At 35.8% G+C, this 22,550-nt stretch overlaps 1 pseudogene; it reads right to left on the bottom strand.

Annotated features, from left to right (window-relative positions):
- Positions 1 to 21,274, bottom strand: part of LOC121040503 (D-aminoacyl-tRNA deacylase 2-like) — a 36,626-nt pseudogene extending 15,352 nt beyond the window's left edge.
- Between the last annotated feature and the right edge of the window lie 1,276 nt (positions 21,275 to 22,550).

Raw genomic sequence — 22,550 nt, 5'->3', positions numbered from 1 at the left:
AAATGTCATAGCAGGTTTATTAGTAAGAGCCATAAATGGAAGCGGTCAAAATATCTATCAACAGGTGAATGGATAAATAAGCAACCATATGGAACAATCTAAATATCATTATTCTACTTGAAAATAAGCCAGATTACGGGGAGAGAGGGAGGGAGGGAGAGAGAGAGAAAACACTGAGTGATTCTACACATAAGATTCTAAGAATACAAACTCATCTATATTTGTAATATAACTTGAAGTCTGTGATGTGTCCAGCTTTGTTTTTCTTTTTCAAGATTGCTTTAGCTATTTGGGGTCTTTTATGGTTCCATACAAATTCTGGGATTTTTTGTTGTAGTTACAAAAAATCGATGTTGGTATTTTGATAGTGATTGCATTAAATGTGGAGATTGCTTTGGGTAATATAGACATTTTAACAATATTTGCTTTTCCAATCCATGAGCATGGAATGTTTTTCCATTTCTTTGTGTCATCTTCAATTTCTTTCGAAATTATTTTATAGTTTTCAGAGTACAGATCTTTTACTTTGGTTAGGTTTATTCCTAGGTATCTTATGGATTTTGGTACAATTGTAAATGAGATTGATCCCTTGATTTCTCTTTATCCTTCTTCATTGTTGGTATATAGAAGTACATATCTACATATATTATCATGTCATTGGCAAATAGTGAAAGTTTGATTTCTTCCTTGCCAATTTGGATGCCCTTTGTTTCTTTTTGTTTTCTGATTGCTGAGATTAGGATTTCCAGGACTATGTTAAATAAAAATGGTGAGACTTGGGGCTCCCGAGTGGCTCAGTCAGTTAAGCTTCTGACTTCAGCTCAGGTCATGATCTCACAGCTCATGAGTTTGAGCCCCACGTGGGGCTCTGTGCTGACAACTCAGAGCCTGGAGTTTGCTTCAGATTCTGTGTCTCCCTCTCTCTCTGTCCCTCCCCCACTCACACTCTGTCTCTGTCTCTCAAAAATAAATAAATATTAAAACAAGTTTTTAAAAATAAAAATGGTACGACTTGACATCCCTGTTTTGTTCCAGACTGTAGATGAAAAGTTCACTTTTCCCCCATTGATGATGATGATATTAACTGTGGGTTTTTGTATACGACCTTTACAATGTTGAGATATGTTCCCTCTATCCCTACTTATTGATGTTTTTTCAGATTTTTGTAGTGGTTACTCCACAAAGGACTTGAAACCAAATGCTTCTGTTTTTTTGACTTAGGTATCAAAATATTGGGATAGTTTTTTTTGGTTATTTCTTTTTAGAATATTAGTTATTACTGCCCTCATTTTTGTCTGAAAGTAGTGTTGGAGAATATGGATAGGACAGATCTAGAACTGCTGATCATTAGGGAAATATTAAACTATTAATAGTATTTAGAGAGAAAATAGAAAAATATAATACTTTTGTAACAGTATTTTCTTTCTAGTACTAAAGTTATTTATGTGCATTTTTTATATACTCTAAAAAAAGGCAGTATATCTGATTCATATCTCACTCATGACATGCATGAATGTATGCTTAATAAATGATGTAATTAATTTCTATAGCTTGCTTCTCTTGCAGGGTAAGTTTTTTTTTTTTATTTTTTATTTTGTAATGTTTACTTTTGAAAGAGCATGAGTGGGAGAGGGGCAGAGAGAGAAGAAGACAGAGAATCCAAAGCAGGCTCCACGCTGTCAGCACAAAGCCCGTCGTGAGGCTCAGACCCACCAACTGTGATATCATGACCTGAACCAAAGTCAGACACTCAACCAACTGAGCCCCCCAGGTGCCCCAGCGTCAGTTTCAAGGATAAGAAAAAAGAGAAAAGAATCTCATATATCTTTAAACTCTTTTTCTATTTCCTGAAGTTTAATTCTTTCTGAATTAGGAAAACCAAGCAAACAAAAATATACCCTCACTCTCAGTGTTGGTTTCCATTCTGGCTCCTTCTCAGTCTCCTCTCTATATGGCACTAACTCTGGTCTTTCCAAGGCCCCAGATTTACAGAGCAAGGAAGCCAAGGTTCAGGAGTCCTCACTGGTGTGTTCTTACCCAGTGGTTTCTATGGTAATGAGACCAACCAGACTGCTTTATCAAATGTAGAAGATATGTGCCAGCATGCATGCCATCACCCTTCTCTTTATTGTACTTCTCTCTCAAGGGCTTGAATTTAAATTTTAGATCTATCATCCTTCTGGGGAGGATAACTAAAGATTAAGAAAAATAATGTTCTCTAACAGAACTCTACTTCAGTGGTTCTCCACCCTGGTTTACATGGGAATCCCCTAGAAAACTTTAAACATCATGACCAAGCTGCCACAGAGAAAAATCTAATAAAGTTGATGTGGGAAGGGACATCAGTATTCTCACATACAGTCAATTTGACAATCAGTGACTTGGGAGCTACCTGGATCACCTGCTCAAAAAATGACAAAATGATCTGAAGATAACAAAAAGAAACATAACTAAAGCTCATTATCTCCAGCCTTGCCTTATTTGAGAATTATGGGTATGATTTATCTTTTCTTAATGACCCATTAAAAAGGTTTTATAATGGGGATGCCTGTGTGACTCAGTCAAATGGCTCTTGATTTTGGCTCTGGTCATAATCTCATGGTTCATGGAATCGAGCCCCATATCACACCCACACTATGTGTAGAACCTGCTTGGGATTCTCTCTTTGCCTCTCTCTCCACCCTTCCACCACTTGCACTTTGTCTGTCTCAAAATAAGTAAGCGTTAAAAAAAAAGTGCTTGCAATCGCTATCTATGTGATATTGAAAAATACAAATTTAAGCAGCGACAACTCCCTGAACTGCCTCAAGATGAATGTGACTGAGGGATGCTACACATGGTTATATGCGTACACTCTCACATGCACGTTTTATCCAAGGGAATCTATTTTCACCTCAGATCCCTTTCATCAAAGAGAACCTAATCTATTGTTTCCCATTATGATTGTGCAATCAAGAAAGAAGAATATAAGACATGGAGAATGCATTGTCCGTGATTGAAAAAAACACATTAATCTAGTAAATACACAGAAATAGCCTTTCAGTTCTTCCAGTATATGCTTTTAAGTGCATACACCTACATAGTTTTACCTTGTAGCCCCTCCCACTCCTAGTTAACATAAGATCTGTTCTTCACCTGAAGATTTCCAACCTCTGGTGTTTTCAAGATTATAGTCCTGTAAGAGCAGAGTGGCTACGCTTATACATAATTCAAATGGGAAATATAAGTTTTTTTCAAATTTATGTTTGGCTATTTTTCCAAATTTGAGTTCATTATTAGCCATAATTGCTAAGGGGAAAACATTATATCCTTTCTTAAATATGAGACACAAAAATTTAATTTGAAAAATAGAACCTGAGGGGCTCCTGGGTGGGCTCCGTGGGTTAAGTGTCCAACTTAGGGTCAGGTCATGATCTCACAGTACTGACAGCTCAGAGCCTGGAGCCTGCTTTTGATGCTGTGTCTCCCTCTCTCTCTCTCTGTCCCTCCCCTACTTGTGTTCCATCTCTCTCAAAAGTAAATAAACATTTAAAAAATTTAAAACATAGAACCTGATATTTCTCTGTACAGCATCCACTTGAGAAGCTTTCTTGTTTATATTCCCATGACTTTTTAAAAGAAATCTTTCAATTTTATTGACTATATTTTCTGTTTGCTTATGTTAATTTATATGATCTATCACTATGGTTTTATTGGTAAAATTTCCTTCTCAAAAAGTTGGAACAAAATGTTATATATAAACAGATTAATCACTGAATTCTAATAAAAGAACTCAAATTTACCTTCCAAGTTCATTGAGTTTGTGCATTAAGTCAATCAATCAGTCAGTCAGTTAGTCAATAAATGTTAATTGAGAACCGGTCTCTGCATATGATTAGGTTTGGGGCCAGAAAAACTAACACTAACACACATTCAAAGAAGGCAGTAAAGTAGTGAAATTTCTACACTTACTGTAATTGTAAACTCTTAAGCTTAAGGACTTAATTAACACTTTAAATTAGTAAGTAATTCAAGCTCTAACTTCTATTACTGAAAATCAGGTAAACAAACCCCATATTTCTCCGTTGTCTTACATTTAACGGTATTTGGTTATGACTATACATTTGTTGTGTTACGTATATCCCACTTTGATTTATGTAGACAAATGAGGGATCAGTTGTTCTCATGCAGATAATAGTCAAAATCAGATTTAGTATGAAAGTCTCCCCAAATTATTTCCTATTACTGAATGTATGTTCTATAAACCACATACGACCAACTCTAATAATGTCAAAACACAAACACAAAGAAGTATATAAAAAATGTTCCAAAACACAAGATTGATCATATCCAGAAGCCAAAGGAATAAGAAAATAATGCTTCAACATGTTCAGGAACTCAAAGGAATCCCACAATGCTGAGATCACTGTGGTGAAAAGTTCCTCCCTTCTAAAAATGGAAATAAAGGGCCTAAATCCTGAGCATGAGGGATTTTATTTCTAAAATAATTTTTTTATAAATTCATTTTGGCTAAGGACAAAAGGAAGGTTGGTAGATTGTGCAGGGCTTTTACATTTAGACTCCTATTCTGTTTTAATACAAGGAGACACAATTGAAAGCATTGGACTCAGACTAGAGTGACCATCTAATTTATCATCCAAACCAGGCAATTTTGTGAACAAAAGAGGAACTACTGATCATTAGGCTGGACAATACTCAAAATCTCGAACTCTCCTGTGCTTTCCACGACATAGGGTCATGCCTATTGCACACAGACCTGAAGTTCTAACCCTATTTTTTTTTTACCTAACTAGGTATAAAAATTTGTGGAAATTTTATAATACATCTTGTATCTCAATGCATAGAATTAAACCCGAAAATATGCACCAGGTGTCTGTGACACATTAATCATTCAAAATATGGTAGTTATTCCAGGAGATCTATTTTTTCTTTTGGCATCTTTGATCTAAATTCTGTCAGACATACGATATTTCAAATTTTTCTATTGCCAAATTTTCTCTATATGTTCGTGAAGATATTCCAGGATATCTTTACGAAATATAGTCGTGCCTGTCATCACTGCCATGAGAGGAACGTGCCCGTTCTATAAGGAGAGAGACGTGGAGGAGAGCCATCTCAGGCAAGCTCAAGCTAAGTCAGCTGATGTATATATATATTTTTTTTTAGCTCAGGGGCCAAGGAACTTTCTTCCATAAAGGAAAAGGCAGTAAATATCTTCAGCTTCAGGGCCATATGGTCTCAATACCAACTATCAACTCTGCTGTTGTACAACATAGTCTTAGATAACATAAACCAACAGCCATAGCTAAATTCTAATAAAATTTTACTCCTAGAGACTGAAATTTGAATTTTATATTATTTTCATGTGTTGCACAATATTTTCCCTTGTTTTTTTCAACCATTTAAAAATGTAAAACCCATTCTTAGTTTTAATGAAATATACAAAAATAGTTTTCAAGCCTTATTTGGCCATTAGGCAGTAGTTTGCGAACCCCTGTGTTACTTTGTTGTTTATTCATTTACTGTTGAATAAATATACTTGAGCTTATTGTTTACTTTTACATGTCACTGAAGTTGGTAAATTTTTGTAATTTAGAGTTATTTTACTAACAGCGAATTGATACAACTTCAGTACAGAATAGCCGAAGATTGTCAGTGTATAAACATTCATATCAATATGTGTACACGATTTTGGCAACTTATCACCTTTGCATGTAGTAGCACAATGTCAGTTGTGGTTGATTTGAAAACTGTGCTAAGAAAGAACCATAAAGTCAGGTAGTATTTTGACATTTTTCACCTGTCTTCTGGAAATTGAAAACAAGCAAACCAGCTATTTTGTTGGTGGAAAGTGAACACAGCATCTATTTATTACCTTTGGACTGAGAATTGCCAGAGCTCACTTTCCTCCTTTCCTTCTGAAACTGTAATGACCAGCTTTTAAGATCAATCAGCCTGGGTCCTTAAGTGACCATGTTTGAGATGCCCCGTTTCTGTCTGCTAATGGACATCCAGCATGAATGAGAATTGTTAACTTAATTAAACAAAGAGGCCATTAGACTGAGGTGGCTTTAATGCCTCTGTAGCCTACATAAGCAAACCAAAATCTAAGCCAGTATATCCTGCAAGGTTAAGAAATCAAAACCTCAGGACAACCAATCTCAAATAGCCAGCTAAGTTTTTCCATATAAGGCAAATGCTTAAACTACAGCCAATCATAATTTCCTGGTTCTGCTTCCATCACTTTTCTATAAAGGTCTCTCAGAGCTCCTGCCAGTAGTGAGCTCCTAACCATTTCTAGTTCAGCACTGCCAGATCATGATTTTTGCTCAGATAAACTCATAGTTTTTTAGTACAGGAATTAACCAGAATGAAAACTGTTTAGTCGCATAGATTTGGGACTGTTTGCTGTCACCATGTAACCTGGTATGATGTGTGCATACATAAACAGTAAAAATTTAGTGCTGTATTTTAAGTGCTGTATTTTAAAGATAAATATACATATTGCAAAATAAAATAGAATACTTTTAAAAGTTGTTGTTGTGGTCTTCCTATTTAAAAGGCAAATATTGTTTACTTTTCAAGACCATATCACTGAGCTACAAATTTTACAGGTCCCAAAATTTTCTCCACGGGAGATTAACTACAGAACTCCAGAAAATAAATATAAATGTCAAATAGGATATTTAGGCAGATATGTTTGGCTGTCACCATCAAATTTTAAAACTGCTAATGTGGACCAAAGCAGTTCCTTTACATACAGTAAGCTTCTATCATCAGAAAGTCTAAAGCAAGTCTATTACGGTCCATAAAGAAATACCATAAATTGTTCTTCCATACAAACAAAAAGCAAATAAATGACACATTGGATGAATTTTTCTTATCTACAAGTAATTCTTATATTGCTCAAAAGGAGTTGAGGTCTGGTGACTTGAAATAATGCAACTGTTAACCTAGGAGTGGTTGTGTCTTTTCTGTGCCCTAAGTTGTTGCTCAAAGCACATTAATATAAATTTTGCATTTCAAGTATCCTCTCTTGATTTAAGGAATGAAAGGGCAGACAAGGAACCACCACACACTTTTCTTGCCTTTTACCACACAATCAATTGCATTCAATCTGTTGCTAGAAATCCTCTAGTGCTGCTTGGCCCTAAATCACCGGTATTCAAAGGTTTATTGCACATTCACACTCGCTTGTCATTTGCAGGAAGTCTAATTGAGAGAATTTACAGTTGGTTGAGTGTTTCATTTAGATTGTACATGTTTAATAAAAGCTTTTTAAGTTACTAATCTCAGCTCAGGAAACAACAAAAGTGCTTGAGGGTTAAAGAATAAAACATAGCAGGTAAATGTTATTGTGTGACATTTCCTTATAATGTTTCCAAGGAACTGCATTTACTGGCTTTGAATTGTTTTACACATCTAACTCGCTTTGCTGGAAAAATTGAGCCTATTAGTTATACCACGTGACAGAAATGTGATGGTAGAATTACTTCTCAGTCAAAATGCTGTGGTTAGCTGAAAATAGTGTCAATAATTATTGCACTCGAGAAGAAAACTTAAAATAATATCTCGTGAAATAATCTTGAGCATCTTTTCATAAAAATAAATCTAATTAAATGTTAGGAACTGATTTTAGCCTATGTTACCGTGCCATCATCTTGAAATGGGACCCTGATTTTCAACTTGCATTATTGAACCATATGCATTGTTTATGGATGGTACTGCGCAGAGGGGACTCATTTCATGCAAATAATCCTTGTTGCTATTTAGCCTTATATTTCAAAGAAAATGTGAAACTATGTAGTAAAAAAGACCACAATGTTAAGGTTCAAAAATGTGACATGATAAACTTCCCAGATATATCAACATCTGAATTCTTCTGTTTTGACGTGGCTAAAATTATTTATACACATAACAATAAGAAAAATTAGACAGTGCTAATAAACAATGCTATAGGACAAAAAATCAAATATGTAGACTAGCTCTTTTAGTAGAAAGTTGAGAACTTGCCTGCCTTCTCATTACTCAGTAAACATTAGTCCCTTGCTATTTTCCTTAGTTTGGTGCACTAAATGCTAATCCTACTGCATGACACGGAGTAGCTCTTTAAACTCCATTGTTTCTAAATAAACTCTTCTCTTAAATAAAAGTGTGGATCCACCATTACCACCTAGCTCAATTGGATTAGAGTTTGCATTTAAAAAACACATAATTTGCAAATGGTGTTGATGATAACACGAGGCATGAAACACATTAGTGTATTAGGATAGAACCATTTGTCCTTAGAATTAAATTTACAGTAGACAAAATAAAGAAAAGCATTCTCTAAACAGATGGCTAAAATTACTAATACCAAAAAAAAATAATGAAAACATTCTCACTAATTAGACTGTTGGACAACATTTCTCTAGAAATATTTTAATGAGTTTTAATTGTAATTGATTTTGATCCAGATTCACTTATTTTCATTTTGGAAAGCTTCAAGCAGAATGATGCAGGGAAGTACTTTGAAAACATGGAGGAGAGTATTTCAAAGCGAAATCAAGAGTTTAGATTTCTCTTTCATCCACTCAATCATTGAGCAAATTATATAATTGTCTACATGCTAGATATAGAGCAGTGCACCAATATGCTTCCTGTGTTCCTGAAGCAGACATTCAAATGGAAGAAAGAGATAAACAAGTAAATGTTTTCTTCATGAGTTCCATGGAGAAAAATAAAGTTATAAAGAGAGGTCGGAAGTGGGGTACAGACAGTACACTTCTTTAGAGTATCAGAGCAGGTCTCACTCATGATGTGATATTTGAACAGAAACCAAGGGCAAGTGAGGGAGTTAACCACATGGATCACCAGGGAGAAAAACTACCAACATCGGTAGTCTAGTTCTGTATTAAGCCAAAATCAGCTATGACTACATAAACAGCAATGTGCACTAGAATTGTTTCTTGAGTCATCAATTCGCTGAAAGCTTTATTCAACACAGCACCACATCTGCCATCCCTATCTTCATTCCCTTCCCTTTAGAGAGCCAGCTTCAGCTCTCACCGTGGCTTTCCTCACACGAGGCCCTGTGCGCAATCTGCTTAACTACTGTTAGGACACATCAAATAGCTTCAACTACTGCATCCTTATTCCTGCCTGATTTTGTCTGTGTAACCATGGTAGGCTTGAAAGAGAGAAGAAATTCACCTACTTTCTCTGAAAGTTGGTTTGAATGTTTTCCATCTTATCGTGCAGTAGCTTCTTTGATATTTGTATGTCATCTGTTAATGCCTTTGTTTCTTCACTACATGTGTATTCAAATCAATCAATAAAGACATCCTTGCTTCCCAACAACTGCACACTTGCCATTACTTCTTCTTAGCAAATAAGTACATGTTAGTTTTCTACTGCAATTGTAACAAGTTACTGTAAACTTGGTGGCTTACAACAACAGCTATTTATTATCTCACATTCTGTGTGGGTCAGAAGTCCAGGAGAAGCACAGCTCAGCTGTGCATAGAGTCTCACAAGGCTGAAGTCAACATGTCAGTAAGGCTGCCCTCTTATCCCAAGACTGTAGGGATGAATTTGCTTCCAAGCTCATTTAAGTTGTTGGCTAAATTCACTTCTTTGCAGCTAGGGGAGAGAGGTCCCTGTTTCATCCCTGTCAGCCCCAGGGCCTGACTTTCCTGTTAGAGGCTGCCCACATTCCTCGTTATGTTTTACATGTGGCCCTTCCTGCAACAGCAAGGCGGGTCCACACATTCGGAATCGCTAACCTCTTCTGCACTATTATCTCTCTTCTGCCACCCCACCCAAAAATGTAGTCTTTCTCTGAGTCCACCAGAGAAACTTCTCTACTTTAAAGGACCTAGGTGTTTACATTGGGTCTACCTGGATAATCAAGTATAATCTCCCTATTTTAAGGTCAATTAATAATTTTTTTTAATGTCCACTTACTGATTTTGAGAGAAAGAGAGAGAGTGCAGGGCAGGGGCAGGGAGAGAAATAGGGATAGAGAGAACCCTAAGCAGGCTCCGAGCTCAACTCAGAGCCCAACGCAGGGCTCAATCTAACAACTAGGAGATCAGGACCTGAGTCGATATCAAGAGTCATATGTTTAACTGCCTGAGCCACCCAGGTGCCCCAGTTGATTAGCAATTTTGATTCCATCTGTAAAGTCCCTTCACAACAGAAACTAAATTAGTGTTTAAGAACGGAAATCTTGGGGGAACACCTTCAGAATTTAATCTACCATAAAGTGCTAGCACCTTATGTTAGTATGTGTTGTCATAAAAAGAGCAGCTGTTAAAGCTGGTAACTATTAATATCTTTACGCTATAGATGGAGAAAGTGAATGCAATTTAAGTAACTTCCCCAATGTTCTTTACCCAGTGAGACCTGGAACAGGAATTAAATCTAGGTCTGTATGATTCCAGAGCACATGTTCTTCCTCAAAGAATGGCATGCTCTTCTTCAAACAATGAATGGCGATGTCAGATACACCTTGATGAGCAGGAATTGAGGCAATGGTTCTAAGTTAAGCTTGATTAAGCAACTACTTTGAGGTCAGATTATGGATTAGGTACCTGAAAGACTTCTCTGTAGCACAGTAAATAGTAATCTTCTACCTGGAAATGCATTGCATTTGAAACTACTGATGGTCCTTTTAAAAGTACAGTATTCTTTTTGTTTGTTTGTTTCTTTAGATAATTTTGTTCACATTATTTTAACTCATGAGTTAAAACAATCACCTCTCCATTTAAAATAATAATTTTATATTTAAATATAAAGGAAATAGATTAAAGCAATAATTAGAAGAATACAAAATATGTATATCCCAATACTAGAATTATGTCATGATTCTTTAAAAGGCATATGTTATTTTAATAATCAAGTGACAATTAAAAAGATAACCACTTTAATGTTGTGAAAATAGTAATGAGATTTTTAACATCAGTTCTAGATCACTTATATATACACATATATATACATATATATGTGTATATATATATACAGCAGCGTTTCATATTTATAAGTTTCAGTCATGAACTTCAGCTTCTACATATCATTTGTTTATTCTAGAAATTTTGACTAAAATGTAAGTAAATGAAAACACAATTAGAAATCATAGATAAGGATTTCCAAGCGCAAATTAAAAAAAAAAAAAAAAGAGGCGAGTTTGGCAATACTCATTTAATTTATAGTCAGACTAAAAAAATTGTAAACATACTTGCATTTGTAGCCAAACTAGATAATTTGAGGGCAGAATATTTTAAAAGCACTAATAGTAACTATTTTTTCCATTATTCAATGAATAGATTAATATACTAGATATTGAAGAAAACATTCCCTGACTTACATTATGGATTACGGTTGTATAGCCTTTAGAATAGTTTGAGTTCCAAGACTGCAACATTTTTCAGAGAAAATAAAGTGAACATAAAGTAAACATACTGTTTACATTTTAAATTCAATGCTATGTTTTTCACAAAAGTCTTCTATTGTATTGTAATTTGAAGAAAAAAAGAAATGATGCACTTGGGTCATTTTCTCAACTCATATTACCTAGTTAATTAGATTAATATACAGAATCCATTGATCAGCAAATTGTCATTACTTGTAATATAGAATCTGTAACCTTGCTCTTTTAAACTATAGGTCTTCTCAAATTTAAGAAAAAATTGCAATCACAGTAAATATTTTTAAAAGATGAATGCTTATACCAATAGGGATTAAACACAGTAAGGATTCTCCTCATAATTATTGACAATTTTTAAAATTTTTCTTTTTAAAAATTGTTTTAATGTTTATTTATTTTTGACAGAGAGAGAGAGAGAGCAAGCGAGCATGAGTTGGGGAGGAGCAGAGAGGGAGACACAGAATCTGAAGCAGGCTCCAGGCTCTGAGCTGTTAGCAGAACGGGGCTCTAACTCACCAGCCATGAGATCATGACCTGAACCAAAGTCAGACACTTAACCAACTGAGCCACCCAGGCTTCCCGCAAAATTTTTTAATTTCTATTAGTCGACAAGAAAGATAATCTTTGCATTCACTGATATGTTGGTTACAGAGAATAGAATAAAATTTGAGGATTTGTCTAGCACATTGGAAACTTAAAAATCTTAGCTTTTAACACCTTTATAACTTTAAGGATTTGCTATTTTCTATACCCAATACACATGCACACACATATACACACACGCACATGTACACACATCCACCACAAAAAACTCAGCTGGAGACAAGTTAAATCTCTGTAGGGACCAGAACCTCTCTACACTAGCCGACTGTGATTTTCAACTTATTTCCAGGCCACCCGTCTAGTTTTCTGGGTAGTCAGATTTCTTTCCACTAGCTACTGCCAGAGGATGTGTTCAAAGACCTTAGTTCTGGGATTCCGCTTGGCATGCACAGGGTTACTCAGAGGAGCGACTCTGCAGTGTTTTCATAGTATAGTATAGAAATGGAGGTTTGCGTGTATCAAATCCTTGACAAATGTTCCAGCAGTTAAGTAAAACTTTGTTTATATTGCGTGCCTCTCAACAGAAATTAAGAGCTGTGGAAACAATTCACGCAAGTGGTTGGCAATCTTCTCTCGTTCTCTCTTAGTGAATATGACAAGCTCACCTGCTGTGGGAGGCTGAAAATAAAGGACAATCTCACCACATTAATAAAACATGAGCCACAACTGAATCTGAGGCCAACTAAACCACCAGAGACCTAGTGTGACGCTTAATTTTGTCGATGATGGAAGTACTTTAGCCTGAGGTAACTTTCGTGGAGGCCATATTTGCGTGCAAACCTTCACTTAAAGCACTACAGCTGGGCAGAGTTAATGTTCATAGGAGTGTAAACTTACAGTAAAAGGCAGGAACCACATAAGATTTTACATCGCTCAAGCCAGTCAACTTTGGTAGTGGCCTAATGTTTTATTGAAGCTCATTCCTCCTCACAGGAGATCTGAAAACCCACTTAGTGCCCTCAGAAAATTGTCTGTTTTGGCTGCATGGACTGGTTCCTAATCACAGAAAGATAAAAACATCAAAATAAGCTAATAGGGTTTTGCCATGAAATACGGTCCCGGGAGAGCGAGAAGTAAAACGGGAAGCTTTCTGGGGGATCTATTAAGTTCAAGGGTTTGGTGAGGTTAAGGGAACATGCTCCCATACAATGAAAGGAGGAGACAGAAAAGGCATACGAGTAAAAGGGGAAGTTAAGAAGAAAACATAAAAAATATTTTTTAGGAAATGAAAAAAAGACCCAGTAAATTAAGTAAAACCATCCTTAAATTATGTATCAGTCAGTGTTTGAAAATGATGCTGAGGCATTGAAACAGAATTATGGTGATGGCTCATATGAAAAATGTTCCTTGGAAAACAGTTTTAAATAAGAAATCATGATACAATGCCACCAGAGAAAAGACATTTTGTGAAAGAAAATTTTGCCTTCTGTCAATTAGATATTCCAGGCAAAGATTTCAAAATTATGTTTTCACTTATTTCCATGTTCGTTCCTTGAGAATGAGAAAATAGGATTTCTTTAAATTATATTCTCAACCAAACAGTGTTTAAAAATGGAAATATGGAAGAGAAAACATATAAAATGATTGATTATTGGAGAACCTTGGGATTTCTTGTTGATCTCATCTCCAGCTACTTAGGAGATTTCAAACAAGGGCTTATAGAAAGAAGTCTATAAAGAAAATAGTGCAACTTACAGAGTTAATACTTCTGAGTCTCCGTATGCTTCAATTTGTCGTGACTAGACTATCCCCATGGTTTAGAAAGTAAATGTTTTATCACCTTTTGTGCAACAGCAAAGTTTTATATCTAATAACTCCCAGAAATTCTTTCTGGGAGGCAATGGCACCCACTAATGGGTTCATAAATCTGTTACATAGGGCGCTGATGGTTTTGGTAAAGGTATTAGAGCACAAATTTAGAAGCATATATTCTCACATTTGCAAACGTATCCATGTCATTGTCTGCACTTTCTTAGTTCCATAGCAAAGAAGGGTTTTAAGGAAAGAATAAATTATATAAATGTGCACTACCTTGACAGTTCTTGTCTTATATTGTATTTATTGTGAACCTGAGCCAAATTCAGATTTTTAGAAATGATCACTGAGGTAAAAATTCTTACTGTTCTTTCAAAACCGAATAAAACATTACTTCGGGGAGCACTACAAATCGCTTCCCCCTCTAGCTGAATTCAACCAGCATAGGCATTTTGTGTGGCTCAGACTTTTTTTTTCTCCATTTTTAATAGCTTGATCCAACTGTTAAAAATTGAGATGCTTTGGAGAGCCTGGGTGGCTCAGTTGGTGAAGCATCTGACTCTTGGTTTCTGTTCAGGTCACGATCTCACGGATCGTGAATTCGAGCCCTGCATCGGGCTCCATTCTGTCAGTGAGGAGCCTGATTGGGATTCTCTTTCTCTCCCTGGAACTCCTCCGCTTGTTCTCTCTCTGTCTCTCTCTCTCATTCTCTCTCAAGATAAATACACTATAAAAATTTTAAAAATTGAGATGTTTTATATTCCAAGTCTGAATTCCAGCTTCCCTTGGAAGTCAGAAGATCAGCTTCTACCAGCTACTACTACCCACCCACCATATCAGTTGTGATGTATCAGGTGGAGCACTGCCAAGACTGAGCCCTATGGCCAGCCTTTTCCAACCCAGTACTTCTCCATCTTCCCTGTGGTCTTACTTACAATGAGACAAAACCTCTTTGCCATCTATTGTCACTCTTGCCCTATTTTTTAAAATTATTTTTTTCTGGTTGTTTTTTTAAGTTTTTAAATTGTTTTACTCTATATCCTTATCTGTATTGAACATTGGAAAATGTGTATAAGAGTCTTCCAGTTCAAAAGCATAGCGGAGCATACTTCCTTGTGCATATGAAGAATGCGTCTAAAAAAAAATAGAATGCATCTAAGTGTAATATAATATATGCACCTCTATCTTCCACACAGACTACTCTTTCACCTCTCTGTCCCACAAGGCATTCATATTTCAATGCTTTTAAATCCTCGTTAGAATGTTAATCTCTTTCCTGTGAACCTCTAAAGCATTTCTCATGAAACCTACGTTGTACTTCACCATGGATATGCCTCTTCCCTCTTAACAGACTCCGGGATCTTTGAAGACAAGCCTTATGCCATACTTCTATTTTGTAGCCCCCAAACCACTTGGTTTAACACTGTTAAATAACTTTAACAATTTTTTTATTAGAACTAATGTGTGAAAATGAAACTAGTTAAGAAATACCACATTTTTTTTAATTTTTTTTTTTTTTTTTAAGAAATACCACATTTAAATGGCAAGGTACATTAAAGGATTACTATCCAAAAAAGTTCTAGCATCTAGATGAGATGAGTTTGCCCACTACTGGATTTAATAATTATATCTCTCCTTTCTTTAAATACAATTAATAAAGCAGTGTTATGTACAGACCTTCTTTACTGTAGTTTTGTCCACTAGGACTTTTGCTCACGATTCTTCTTGATTTGGGGCACCTGGGTGGCTTGGTCAGTTAAGTGCCTGACCTGATTTTGGCTAAGGTTATGATCTCATGGTTTCTGAGTTTGAGTATCACATCGGGCTCCATACTGAGAGTAAGGAGTCTGCTTGGGATTCTCTCTTTCCCTCTCTCTCTGTCCCTACCTGTTCACAGGTGTGTGCATGCTCTCTCTCAAAATAAATCAATAAACTTAAAAAAAAAAAGACTCTCTTTGATTTGCCAAATACAGCTCATAATTTGAAAGTGGAGTAAGATATAGAATGACATTTTTAAAATTCTCTTTCACCCTGGATGAGACATTTTATGATTGCATCGTATTTTTTTTAGAAGTAACTTTACCTCTGCCTATAGTTGAAATAGAGACTTATGTGTTAATTGACCCAGAAATATTTGGTACATTCATTTAATATTTAATGGGTTATATGCAAGAATTATTTTCTATTAACTTCAATAATTACTATGATAAATAAAAAATAATAAAAAATAAAAAATAAAAAAATAATTACTATTAAATATCTAGGATTACCCCACAATCGAAGAGAAACTTGAATAGTTCAAGCAAACTATGGTTATTGCTATAGCACTCCCTAGATAACTCTCTAGAGAATACTTTTTATGCTATCATTCACAATGTGTTAATATTCTAAAATCATTTCCCATTGGGTTCTCTCACATGCTATAAAGTTTACATTATTAAAATTAATTAGATATGGGGCTATGTAATAATACAAGCTATAAAAATAACTTATGAATTATTTTCCATATGCCAGGCATGATGACAGATTTGAGATATATAAATATAATGCTCACAACAACCCTCATTTTGTTGATGAGGAAACTGAGACACCTAGAGATTAAGTAACATGTTCCAGGTCACCCCACTAATAAGGAGCAGAGCCTGCTTTCCACTCAGTCTGGTTAGCTTCCAAGCCTATGCTCATAAATACCATATAAAACTGGCTTTATTTATGGCACTATCATATGAAGTAATTGTGTTTCAATAGTTAATTTTTCCCAATTTTAAAGATATATCCTGGATATAATATTTCATGAAGAGAACATAGCTTTGTTAAATTCTGAGACAAATGTGACTATGGTGATTATTTTTAATGTGCAAAAAGACAGTCTAGTGATTCTTTATTCTTCTTTTAATAGGCACCAAATTGGTTAGTGTATGAAGTACAAGTTTAAACCAGTAATAAAATACACTTTTGCATTATCATTTATAAAAAATCAGGCATATATTTTAGCACATTTATCAGGGCCAGAGCTGTTGGCTCTGTGTAAATGGTGAATCTATTCCTCCTGTTCCTTGCAAAGTTGGCTGTTTTTTCAAATTTTAGGCCCTGGCATAGATATTGCCTCTCTTGATGTCCCTTTGCACATACTTTGCACACATTTGACTATCACTCCATTAATTTCTTTCAGAGAATTCCTCTAAACTCATGTTTACATAAAAGTTTGTATATATGTGTATTGTTTCTTTCCCAGATTAGAGGATAAATTTACAGAATGTGGAAACCATGTGTATCACATTCACTGAGGCATATAATATCATAGGGATTGGCATGAAGAAATGTGTTGCATAAAAGATTTTCAATTAGCTGTAAGTAGTTTGATACTAAAATATAGAGGGTTGGCAGTTGTGAATTGGTGAGAACCCAATAAGAAATCAATTGCAGAGAAAGCCAAAATGTATTCCATACAGTCTATCATACTGTAGGTAGTTTCAGTAATACTCTTTAGTGTTTCCAAACCATTTTCTTACATATTTCAATCAATGCAACTTTTGAGCATATCTTTAAACATAAAAATTGTCAAAATATAATTTCATCTCCACTGCTACAACCTTGGTCCAAGCCACCATCATCTCTCACTTAGACTCCAGCAATAGTGTCCTAATTGGTCTTCCTACTTCTACCCTTACTCCCCTACAGTCTCATCTTGGCACTTAAGTCAGAGTGAATCAGATCATGTAACTCCTCTGATCAAATCCTTCCATGGTTCCTCAACTCAGTAGAAGCCAAAGCCCTCACAACAACCTACATAGCTCTAAAGATCTGGCTTCCACTTAAATCTCTAATTCCTATCCTACTTCATTCTACCTCCCTTTCTTTACTCCAATCATTCTATGTACTTTTTGTTTTTTGAAATGGTATACAAATACACACCTTAACTATGCATAGGGTGATTCCTGTGTCTAGATTGCTATTCTTTGAGGTATCCACATAGAGAACTCCCTCACCTTCCTCAGATCTATGTTTAAATGCCATCTCAGTGAGGACTATTCAGACAACATGATTTAAATTGCAACTTAATCCCTCAAAGCCTTCAATACCATTTCCCCTGCTCAGTTTTTTTTTTAACCATACAATTTATCATCTTCTAACACATTTCAATGGATTACTTTCTTGTCAAGTATCTTAAGGCAAAATATCCTTCTCTGACCATCTGACCTAACAGGGCCAATGGGATGTAAATAGATGTGATGTAAACAGAAGCTTTGCACAAGTCTGAGGTTCAATTTGTCCCTAGGACTCCCAAATTCTGGGAGGAGGACATGTCTGAGCAGTTGCTGGTCAAAAGAGAATGAGGAAACCTGTGGGAAAGAATCCAATCTGCAGCCTCAAGTCAAGCCCAGGCTACACGAACCCTGAAGAAAAATCATCTGAATCCACTGACAGACCAAACATCAAGAAAAACAATTATTTATTGCTATAAGCCACCAGGTCTTATGGCAACTCATAAATTATTATTGTGGGAATAGCTGACAAATATATGTGGAATATATTTATCTGTTTTATTTCCTATCTCTCTTCCTCTCTGTTTCTTCCATAAACACAGGTTTACATTATTTTGTATTCCCAATGCATAGCACAGGAAATGGTATGTGGTAGGCACTTAACAATAGTTAAATGAATAAATGAATGTATGATAGCTAATTCTAATGTCACAGTATACAATTAGAATGAATCCTCCTTCATACACATAGGATGCACATTTGTATTTTGAAGAATATCAAAACCCCAAGAGTAATTATAATTTTTAAAATTATTTGAAGATGTGAAAATTATTCTAAAATGTCTTATGCAGAATAACACATAAGAATAGCTAGATACAAGGAAAAAAAAACTGAAAAAATCCCACAAACATGTAGAAGCTAAACAACATACTACTAAACACATTTGAAGAAATAAAAAGGAAATATAAAAATACATGAAGGAAAATGAAAACACAATGGTCTAAAATCTGTGAGAAATAGCCAAAGCAGTTCTAAGAGGGAAGTTTATAGTAATACACACCAGTGTCAAAAACCAAGAAAGATCTCCAAATAAACAACCTAACCCTACACCTAAAGGAGCTAGAAAAACAACAAAGCCCAAAGGAAGTAGAGGGAAGGAAATGGTAAAGATTAGAGCACAAATAAATGAAACAAAGACTCAAAAAGACAACAATAAAAATCATTGAAGCAAAGAGCTGGTTCTTTGAAGAGATAAACTCGATACATCTTTAGCTGCCTCATCAAGAAGAAAAGAGAAAAAAAGGAGAGGACACAAAATCAGAAATCAAGGAGAAATAACAACTGACACCACAGAAATACAAGGAACTATAAAAGAATATTAACAAGAATTGTATGCTAACAGATTAGACAACCTAGAAGAAATTGATAAATTCCTGGAAACATGTAATCTTCCATAACTGAATCATAAATAGAAAATTTGAACAGAGCAATTACAAGTAATGAAATCGAATTGGTAATCAAAAACTCCCAACAAAGAAAAGTCCAGGAATAGACAGCTTTGAAGGCGAATTATTCCAAACATTTGAAGAGATCATACTTATTCTTCTTAAACTATTCCAGAAAACAGAAGAGGGAGGAAAACTTTCAAATTCAGTCTACAAGGCCAGAATTAGCCGGATACCAAAATCAAAGACACTGAAAAGAAACACAAGAAAGGAAAAAACAGAAAAAAACAAACAAACCCAAAACTATAGGTTGATATCTCTCATGAACATAGATGCAAAAATCCTCAACAAAATGTTAGTAGACCACTTCAATAATGCATTAAAAAAAATAATTCACCATGATCTAATGGGATTCATTCCAAGGATGCAAGGGTGGTTCAACACTTGCAAATCAATATGATACATCATGTTAACAAGAGAAAGGATAAAAACCACATGTTCATCTCATAGATACAGAAAAAGCCCCGACAAAATCAAACATCCCTTCATGATAAAAACTTTCAACAAAATGGTTTTAGAGGGAACATTCTTCAACATAATAAAGGCCATACATGTAAACCTAGGGCGAACATCATACCCTGTGGTGAAATACAGAAAGTATTTTCCTCTAAGATCAGGGACAAGACAAAGATGCCTATTCTTGCCATTTTTATTCAACATGGTACTGCATGTCCTAGCCATAGTAATCAGAAAAGGAAAAGATATAAAAGGCATCTAAATTGGTAAAGAAGATGTAAAACTGTCACTATTTGCAGATGACCTACTATACATAGGAAACCCTAAAGACTCTACCAAAAATCTACTACAATAAATAAATTAGATAAAGTTTCAGGATAACAAAATTAACACATGGAAATTGGTTGTATTTCTATACACTAACAACAATTAGCAGAAAGAAATTAAGAGAATTAAGCAACTTGCACTGGCACATGGGTAGGTAAAACTCCATGAAAGAAAAAAACATAATCAAGAAGTATGACATCACCAGATGGTGAATTAGGAAACCCCAGCCTCTGTTACTCCCACCCAAAGATAAAGATTTAAGATAGCTTTCTATAAACAAAAACAGCTCTGGGAGAGCAAAGGTGTCCACTTAAGAATAAAAAACAGGGGCACCTGGGTGGCTCAGTTGGTTAAGCATCCAACTCCAGATCAGGTCATGATCTCATGGTTTGTGGGTACGAGTCCCATGTTGGAATTTGGAGCCTTATACTGACAGCTTGGAGCCTAGAGCCTGCTTTGGATTGTGTCTTTCTCTCTCTCTCTCTCTCTGCCCTTCCCCCACTCACATTCTGCTTCTCTCTCAAAAATAAACATTAAAAAAATTTTAAAAAAAGGAATGACAGAAAAACCTGATAATAATTACACAAAAAAAAGCAGAACAGCTTCATTTTGCTTGCATCATCACATCACCCAGACTCACACTGCTTAGCACCAAGAAGGAACAAGCCAGCTAGAAAGATTTCCCTCCTACCACTGGAAAAGTGAATGCAGGGTGAATGACTAACTTCTGTAGCCATTCAGGGCACTATAGGAAAAACCCATTTAGTTTTCACCCCACCCAGAGACCAGCAACTATCAGATATACAGAGATAGCTGGAAATAAGGAAGAACAGGGGCTACCAGTAACAACCATGCAGTGGGAGTAACCACAATTTCCAGTGACCTGCTCTTCAGAGGACCCCAGGGTCTTTTGCCACTGAAGAAACCAATAGCCAGCACAGCCTCTACAGAGCCCCTACAGATTCCACCAGTTTTAGGCTCACAGGTATACATGTTTGCAGACACTACCATCTAAATCTTTCCTAGTCCCTCCCAAACCCTCCCAAAACCTGGGATCCAAACAGGCAGGCAGATAGCCCAGCCTTCTGCCACTGCACAAGTGCTAAATGCCAGTCTAGACCCCAAGGGTGGACCCCTACCATCGTGTGCACACTTTTGGCACTAGTCCTCCAGCCATAGCTCAGTATGCCACTGGCCTGAATTCTGTCACTGGCCTCCACCACTTGTATGCACATTCATGGTTACATCCTGCAGCCTTAGAAGTGCACATAGACAGAAAAACCCTCACAACTGTTTGTGGGCCTGAATTCGACCCTATCTCCAGTTAGTGGCCTGCACCACTGGATTCATACATGTTAGCCATTCCATCTTTACACCTGCATGAACCTTTATAAAGCTATCAGTTTCTCAGCAAAGACTTTGCAGGCCAGGTGAGTACAATGATATATTCAAAGTGATAAAAGACAAAAAAAAAAAAAAAGAAAGAAAAGAAATTGCCAACCAAGAATACTCTACTCAGCAAAGTTGTTTCTCAGAAATGAAGGCAATATAAAGACATCCCTAAACACACAACAGTTAAAGGATTTCACACCACTAGACTTTCCTTACAAGAAATGCTGAAGAGAGTTCTTCAAGCTGAAACGAAAGGACAGTAATTAGTACCATAAAAACATGTAAAATATACAACACACTGGTAAAGCCAAGTAATAGTTAGATTCAGAATACTTTAATGGTTAAATATGGTGGTGTGTTAACCACATACCTCGAGTATAAAAATTAAAAAACAAAGGTATTTAAAAGAACAATACCTATAAGGACACCTGGGTGGCCCATTTGGTTAAGCATCTGATTTCAGCTCAGGTAATGATCTCAAGATTTGTGAGTTCAAGCCCTACATCAGGCACTCTGCTATCAGCATCGAGTCTGCTTCAGATCTTCTGTCCCCCCTCTCTCTCTGCCCCACCCACGATCATGCTCCCTCTTTCAAAAAATAAACATTAAAAATTAAAAGAGCAATAACTATAAAAATATTAATAAATACACAATATAAAAGATGTAATTTTTGACACCAAATGTAGGGGGGAGTAAAAGGGTAGAGTTTTTATGTGTGATCAAAGTTAAGTTGTCATCAGCTGAAAGTAAACTTTTATATCTCTATCAGGTTTCAAGTAAGCCTTGGGATAACCAAAAGAAGAGATAGGAATCAAAGTATACCACACTAAAGAAAATCATCAGTTCACAAAGGAAGACAGCAAGAGGCAAGAAACAAAGGAACCACATATCAGCTAGAAAACATTGAACAAGATGGCAAGAGAGAGAAAATTCTTACAAAAGGCATAGTATGCTGAATGGATTAAAACAAACAAAAAACACAAACAAACCAACCAACAAACAACAACAACAAAAAAAACACAAGACCCAACTATAAAAGACTCACTTCAGCTGTGAGGACACACATACACAAACACACACACACACACACACACACACACACACACACACACACACACA

The sequence above is a fragment of the Herpailurus yagouaroundi genome, unplaced genomic scaffold (genome assembly GCF_014898765.1).
Source record: "Herpailurus yagouaroundi ecotype Mexico unplaced genomic scaffold, PumYag 28, whole genome shotgun sequence".
Lineage (NCBI taxonomy): Eukaryota > Metazoa > Chordata > Mammalia > Carnivora > Felidae > Herpailurus > Herpailurus yagouaroundi.
Note: the sequence above shows the minus strand (reverse complement) of the source record. Positions and strands in the feature narration are given on the sequence as shown.